This window comes from Camponotus vicinus, unplaced genomic scaffold, assembly GCF_025532165.1.
Source record: "Camponotus vicinus isolate PSW18456_S1 unplaced genomic scaffold, iyCamVici1.0 SCAF_7, whole genome shotgun sequence".
Lineage (NCBI taxonomy): Eukaryota > Metazoa > Arthropoda > Insecta > Hymenoptera > Formicidae > Camponotus > Camponotus vicinus.
The window spans coordinates 9,781,836-9,790,195 of NW_028141979.1; the positions used below are offsets into that span (position 1 = coordinate 9,781,836).

Consider the following 8,360-nt stretch of genomic DNA (forward strand, 5'->3'; position numbering starts at 1 on the left):
CGTTTCTTCATTAAGAAAAAAAGTATTTGCAAAGAGTATGCAATAAAATCGATTTTTGTGTGAAAAAACGTTCAAAAAAATTTACCAAACACTTCATAAGAAAATACGATTAATTTAAAAAGAAATTAAAATAATACAGTTTAATAAGTAAAGGAATGATTAGAAAAGATAAATATACAAATTATTAAAACGACATATGAAATATTTTTTTCGGATTGGAATATTAGGAGACATGAAGGATGTATTTAGATAATTCCAGTAAGACAAGCACAATAAACATAAGTCTTATTTATCTCAATTTAGCTATCTTTAAGATTTGTCCAAGTAAAATTACATATTTGACTGTATATATATTATATATATATATATATATATATATATATATATATATATATATAATATAAGCATTAAAATGTATGAGAAATGAAGGTATATTCTGAACAACGTGATTTTATACACGATATGGACTATATGTTTACTAACATGTTATTTTCAAGATCAATCTGTTCCTTAAGTAAGAAATGTATTAAAAACATACAAACACTGAACGGAAATCAAATATCATCAAATATTAGAAATTTTGATAATGTAGCAGATTGTATCAAACATTCGAACAAAATTCTAAAAACAATTATGTTAATATTTTTATAACACATCTTTTTGAATAAAATGTTAATTTTTTATTATTTGTTGTTTATTCGTTCATTACACATTCAAATTAACATATCCTACTGGTCCTAGACATTCATTATAAAAAATATTTTAAAAACAAAACACAGGTAATATTATACGTTTTTAAGATAGATAATTTTATAGCTTAGATAATGAGATAATATTTTATATAGCTTAGACAATTTTATAGCAATAATATAAAATTAATTACACAATAATTTTATAATGTCAAAAAGAAGTTTAGCATATAAATTTTACACTTTCTATATGTCAAAATGGTCGAAACATGCGATTACAGTACAAACGTAAATGTCTTCATTTCTATTAACTGTAATGTATGCAAAAGATAAAAATAATATTTACAATAAAATGAGTTAGTCAATTTGAAAATTAAAGAAAATCTTTTATAAAATAGAAAGTCTTTTATAAAATAAAAGCGTTACCTGTTACTCCACACAATTTTGTATGCACATTTAAAGAAAGAAAGATAAATATTTTATTTCATATTTAATGCCTTATCCTATTAGTTCAATCAGCCAGGTTTAATACCAGATTTAACACCAAAAGCATTCAATCGCGAACTTATCGCTTCAAGAGACTATTATGAACTGATGGCTCTGTTGGCATACCTGACAGTATATAGAAGGTACGTAGTGTTATATAAATAACGTCTTGATTATACGTAGCACAGGATATCTTACATATCGACATAAGTCAATAAGTATAAACTTGTTTATGTTTTTTATTTCATTTTCGTATATGAAGCATTTATTTATAAAAACAATTTTTCTAAGAAACTATTCGTGAGAGAAAATTAATTGAAGAATTATAATCGCGCTTATACTTGTATGTATTGGCCGATCTTTTTTAATTAATATCTCGAAATTTTACGTGGTGGTTTTCAAAATGATATAGGATTCTTTAGTTCAGTTTTGCGATATTTACTTATGATTTTACTTTGTTGCGAGATACTGGAAACACCTTGTATATGTATGGATCTGTGTAAAATAAACACATGTAAATATATAATCAACATCTGTTTATTAAATTTACAGAATAATACAGAAAAGTAATACAATATAATATGTATTATAATATAATATTAAAAATATCAATACATAATATTCATAATATGAATTATATTGTAATGTAATATAATAATTTTATACAATATTATACAATATAATATTTTTATACAATATTATACAATACAATATTTTTAATATTATATTGTGCAATTATAATATTATATTGATTAAATACAATTAAACAATTATTAATTCCTATATGACATTAGTGAATAATTAGTTATATACATTTATAGATATTATTACAATCATTTATGCTGTATTTTTAATTTCTAAACAGTTAATATCTTAAAGATTTCGTTATTCAATTGTTAAATAAAGATCGAAAATAATTTATCTGTTTTTCGATCTCCGACCAGCGTGTTTCTATTTTGTATTCAATACTGGGAATGACTGAATTTTTCAAATACTTTTTTACAAATTTCTTTATCTAAAATGGATTTTTAAATAATTATTATCAATAAATGATTTCGTATTTAATAATTGCACTGTCACAAATACAGAGTATCATTATAAGCAGAATTAAAGAAAAATGTTATATAAAATATAGAAATCTAATTCATTTAAAATTTACCTCATCCAACTGTTCCTTAGAATACGCACTGTTAATTATAACAATTAATGTCGCAATCTTATTGACTCTCCTATCAAGAATAAAACAATATTATAACTAATTCGTACAATAAATCTTCACATCTATGTGTAGCATATCTTTATTAAATAATATCGTCACCTGTGTATTATTGTTTCGTAATTACTTAATAAACTTGTAAGCATGTACTTAGTATTCCTCTCAAGAACAGAAAGGAAAATATTAGCAGTTAAGGCATAAGCTCGCTTTATCGATTCAAATTGAATATCAGATACATTATACCAAGATTTAAATATAATATCTGATATTTTTGTTTCTAAATAATGGATTATAATTTTAGAACTTTTACTATAAGCCAAACATTCTAATATTTTATCATTTCCTTTTATATAATCATTAAAAACTTTATTCCATGTATCACGATTTGCCGTTTTCAAACCATTGCAATATGTCCACCTCTTCCATCCAGGCAAAAGTCTACAGAAGACAGACCAGAAAAGAAATAAAAATCTTCTAATCGAAATTGTGTTAATAGTTTCTTTAGTATTTTATAAATAATTTTTTGATATAAGTGATAACTAATTTCTCAAACATATGTAGAATATAAAAATATCCTTATAAAAAGAATCGAATATTTTGAATATTAGGAAAAGAATTACTTGTTTTTTTCAGGATTTGCTAGATGCCATTTCAAATAACTCCTAGATTTTACTTCGCAACGATTTTCATTTATAATACATTCCTACTTTGCGAGTTCTTGTTTTAAACATTTAGTATGATCGTTGATGTGACTTTCGTTAAGCAGATTCCAATTACTAATTCTAAGTTTCTGCATAAAACCAAACCTTAGCACTCCCTAAAATTTAATAACTATCATTATATTTAATTTATTCATTATTTACAAGAATAGATATAATGTACGCGCAAATAAACGTTTTTCCTAAATAATTTTCTTTCATATTTCTTTAATATTTATGTGACTTCGTAGCATCAATATCATAATAAATAGATTTACCAATTTCTTATTTGTGTGTGAATAATTGTGTATATATTTTACCATCTAAATAGGTATGGATTTTATATCATTTAATGAATTTTTAACACACATTTCGATATATAAAGTATTTCATGAAATTGTGCTAACGTTCGTGAGTGAGTAGAACGCAATAGACTGAACAGAAAAATTCTCTACTATTCTACAATTTTCGTAATAATTATTGAAATATTAATTAAAAATGTGAATAAGCGCGCGTTTCGCGAGACTATATCGTAGGATATGCGCGATAGGTGTGCCAGCGGCGAATGTCGCATAGCAATGAAAAAACAAGAGTCGAGACACGCGCGATCAAGCTTTACGAGACACTTTGTATATATATTTTAGTCTGTGCATATTGATGTATCGATTGATGTATCTATTTTGATTATATGATTTTTACTTTTTTAATTATTATTTTCTTAATTTAAATCTGTGGCGTATCAAATATAGATTTTAAGTATTCTAAACTTTAAATATCAATTTCTTTTATAAAACAAGCATTTACAAGTGGATTATTATATATTATATTAAATTATTATGTGTTGTATAATGTAAAACAATTATCTTAAAATTATATAAGTCAATTTCTGTGCAAAATATTTGTATATTTTTAACATCGTAAACATTCGAATACTACGAAAGAAAATTAATATAAGAAAGGTAATTGTGTTATATACTGTGTTCTATAATTTCCTAAAACTAATTAAATATTAATTACACAATTGATCAACAATTATCATGTAAATACTAACGTATTATTATTATAGAAAAATAACTTGATGAAATATTTAAAGTTTATGTGATTGTAGTAAATATAAAGAAAAAATATATAACAAATATGTAACATAAGCGCCTTTTGAATTTAAATTTCTGAATTTTGGTACAAAACAAATTAAATAATAATGTATAATTAATTTTTTTTGTTCAACTCACTACATATATCTATTTTTAAAAGAATTCATTATTATGATATGAAATCGTTGTATTATGAAATAGATAATTGATGTAATGGATAATTTTTTTATAAAAAAATGTAATTATATCTATATATATACCTTAAATTCAGGATAGAAATTTAAGAATGGAAAGATGTTCGACAAAAATTCAAATGCTTTGAGCATAGGATACCATGCTATATAATCTCTTTCCTGTGGCAAATAAGAAGCGAGTTCCCAAAATGCGGAGAATTCAAGTTTCTTCTCTATCGCAAAATGAAACGCATCATTGATGATTTGCGTTCGATTGAGAACATGTATATTACTATATTTTTCAGAATTTAAGTATTATGCAATTTTTCGCCAGTTCGCAATATCATAATTTACGCGATAGTATCCTGTTATAAAATAAATTACTTTTGTTGATTATTAAATACTTTAATATGATATATATTAATTATAAACATATTTCGTGATGTTAAAAATATTACGAAATTAAATATATTATTATAATTAGAGATGTTTGCATCTTCCGTTCTTATTATGTAACATGAAGGCTGTATCAGCAATTTTACATATTACAGCAAGAAATGAAAATTTCAAATATATTGTTAAAATTTTAATATTCTTGCAATATCTTTTGTTATATCTTATATTATATATATGATATTTAATACATCTTATGATTATTTTTAATTAAAATTGATATCATATATGATATATATGATATATTATAAACATATATATGTGTGTATATGTATATATATATATATACATACATATATGTGTGTGTGTGTGTGTGTGTGTGTGTGAGTGTATGCATATGTATGTATATGAATACCTGTTACAAACTTCTACAGTATGTAGAGGGTTCAAAGTAGGTTAGTTTTTAAAAAGGAACTCATGTCCGGAAACGCACCGTTTGCGATCTACAGACTGGAACTGTTGGTATTAGGAAAATTAGTATTAGGAATAATTCTCATAATATCTTTATTTATTTACATTACACTGCAAAAATGTTTAGCAATGTCAAAACAGATGGCTACAATAATTGCTCATAATGACAACGAGAAATCCAAATGACGTCTAACATTTTGGAAAGAGTGTACCAGAACATGCTTCGCAGGCTGCAATGCTTGCATCGAAGTTGGTGGTCGTCATTATGAGCAATTTTTGTAGTCATCTGTTTTGACATTGCTAAACATTTTTGTAGTGTAATGTAATCAAATAAAGTTATTATGAGAATTATTCTCAATACTGAACATACCAATAGTTCCAGTCTGCAACTCGCAAACGGTGTGTTTTTGGAAATGAGTTCCTTATTAAAAGTTGATTTACTTTAAACCCTCTGCATACCCTACAAGTCTGTAACAGATATTCATTAACACCATGTGTCTATATATATATACAGGGTGTAACTGAAAAAGCGTCCACGGAGCAAATAGCGTTATTTCTGATTAAAAATCGAATTGAAAAGTCCTGAACCATTTTTTTCTATAATGCTTAATAAAGCGGTAATTATTGAGTAAAGTTACGCCAATAAGCACCGACCTTTAGCCTCATTGTCGAAATTTTCTTTAAGGAAACGCTTTTGACAGAAGAAATATGATTTTTAATGCAAATTAAAGTTTTTCACATTATTACGACGCATAAGAATATTGCACGATAGCGGCATAACATAGCGCTGAAACGGCGGAGCGCTCACGCACACTACCAGGCGCGCGGCTCACTGACGTGCGCCTGTCTAAAGGTCGGTGCTTATTTACTCAATAATTACAGCTTTATTAAGCATTATAGAAAAAAATAGTTCGGGACTTTTCGACTCGATTTTTAATCAGGAATAACGCTATTTGCTCCGTGGGCGCTTTTTCAGTTACACCCTGTACACACACACACACACACACACACGTACGCGCGCGCGCGGATGTATGTATATATGTATGTACGTATGTATAATAATTGAACAATTCTGACAATTTGCATATATATATATATATATATATATATATATATATATATATATATTCTTATTAATATATATTAATATATATTTATTAGAGTATTTATGTCAGAATTTGTCGTGACTGAATAAATAATAATTTTAATTTTTATATTACAAAGATTTTAGAGTGTTTATATTCTATGTTTATAAAACTACATTCTCCAAATTATTCAATTTATTTTATTTATTATTTAGAAAATATAAATATCTATTATCAAGCATCGCGACGCCAAGTACATAAAAAAACTGATAAAAATTGGATCCGAGCATTGAGAGACACTGTTCTCGACGCGGCGCTACCAAGTAGCTTATCCGGAATTTTACATCAAATTGACGTCAACTAAACTTTCGATTGAAATATTTCAGAAAGTAAAGCCGTAATTAAAAATTTAACGGCATTTTTCTCATATTTTTTTCATTTTCCATCGCAAGGTTCAGACTCATGAACGTATCTTCGCACGCACACATTCAAAGCGATTTTGTCCTTCAAGCTGCGTTAATATCACGCATATATGATTATTCGCTTTAGTGTGCAAAAATGCTTTAAGAAACAAAACCATTTATGTACATGTGTTTGCATACGTGTGATATGTGTATATGTGTGTGTATACGTGTGAGAGATTAATTTATCGCATAACAATTTTCAAAAACCTCTTGGGGGTAAAATCTAATCTATCTCGAAAACGGTATCACAAAAATATAAAAACTGTGCCGTAGATAAGACTTCTGAAGAGAATAATTTATCGTATTATAACAATATTCAAAAACCATCCCTTGGGAGTGAACTTTAATATCTAGAAAACCTTGTAAAAATACGCGACTTACCCTTAGTAAAGATTTTTAAAAATGCGTATATATTTTTTGCAGAAATAATATAAATTTTTACAAAAAAAGATGGTGATATCCCTCTAATAACAACCTTATAACGGTAAAATAAAATACGTCAAGTATATAAAAAGATATCTTTAAAAAATCTAACATATATTTTCTGTAGAAATAATATTTTTTACAAAAAGCAGTGAGATCCCCTGAAAAAAACCTTATATAGGTAAAAAAATACGCCAAGTACATAAAAAAAATCAAAAATTCTAAAAGAGATAAAAATAAAATATTTAAAAATCGATATGAGATCAATACTATTAGCCATGTACAATAAATTATGTGATATTAATTCGTAATCGATACTAAATGAGTTAAGATTACTTTAATTCCTAAAAATTCCATTTTTTATATGATGTATATAATTTCAAAAAGTTTTACACAAATTCTAAATCGCATAAATGACCTTCAGGTCGAAGTAAGATATGAAAACTTGGCGTGCCTCGTATTTAAATCATATAGTTTAAAACAGGAAAAGCTAGATTTTTGATGGGCCCAATGTAAAATTTAAAATATGTATATATATTTTTTTTTTCTTAATACAGCGTTACATTTTTATTAAAAAATATAAAAAATATATAGCAGATATTATCGTTGGCGCCAGATGTGTTCCCATGTGTTACACTTTGCGGTAATCATTGTGCCATGTACAAGGTTCATCTAAAACAAAAAAATTAATTGATTCTTAAAATAGATTATAATCTAATCTTTGTCGTAGCCTACTTAAAAAATTATTTTATGTTATTTATATTGTAATACTTAGAGCTTCATTGATTATTAATAGTATATGTTATTGAATAAATTGTATATGATTATTTATGATTATGATTTATGATTATGATTTATTAAGATATTATAATTATATTTTGATTATATTTCATTTAGAGATGTTATTAACTTTAAATATTTTTTAAATAATTCTAAAAAAAATTATATTTAATTATATATAAATTATCAATTATTTTACTATGTAATATCTGTGTAATATCTTATTATGCAATGACTATAACAAATGTGAATTATCTACCATTATCTTATCAATATATCTTATTAGTATCATACTACACAGAATATTGCAGCAATATTATTAATATTGTTGTAATAATGCAACAACATTGGAATATTGTCGCAATATTGCTGCAATGTTCTGTGCTGT

The 8,360-nt window shown here is 25.5% G+C and overlaps 1 pseudogene; it reads right to left on the reverse strand.

Annotated features, from left to right (window-relative positions):
• Positions 1–2,064: 2,064 nt before the first annotated feature.
• LOC145975033 (uncharacterized) lies at positions 2,065–4,509 on the reverse strand (annotated as a pseudogene).
• Between the last annotated feature and the right edge of the window lie 3,851 nt (positions 4,510–8,360).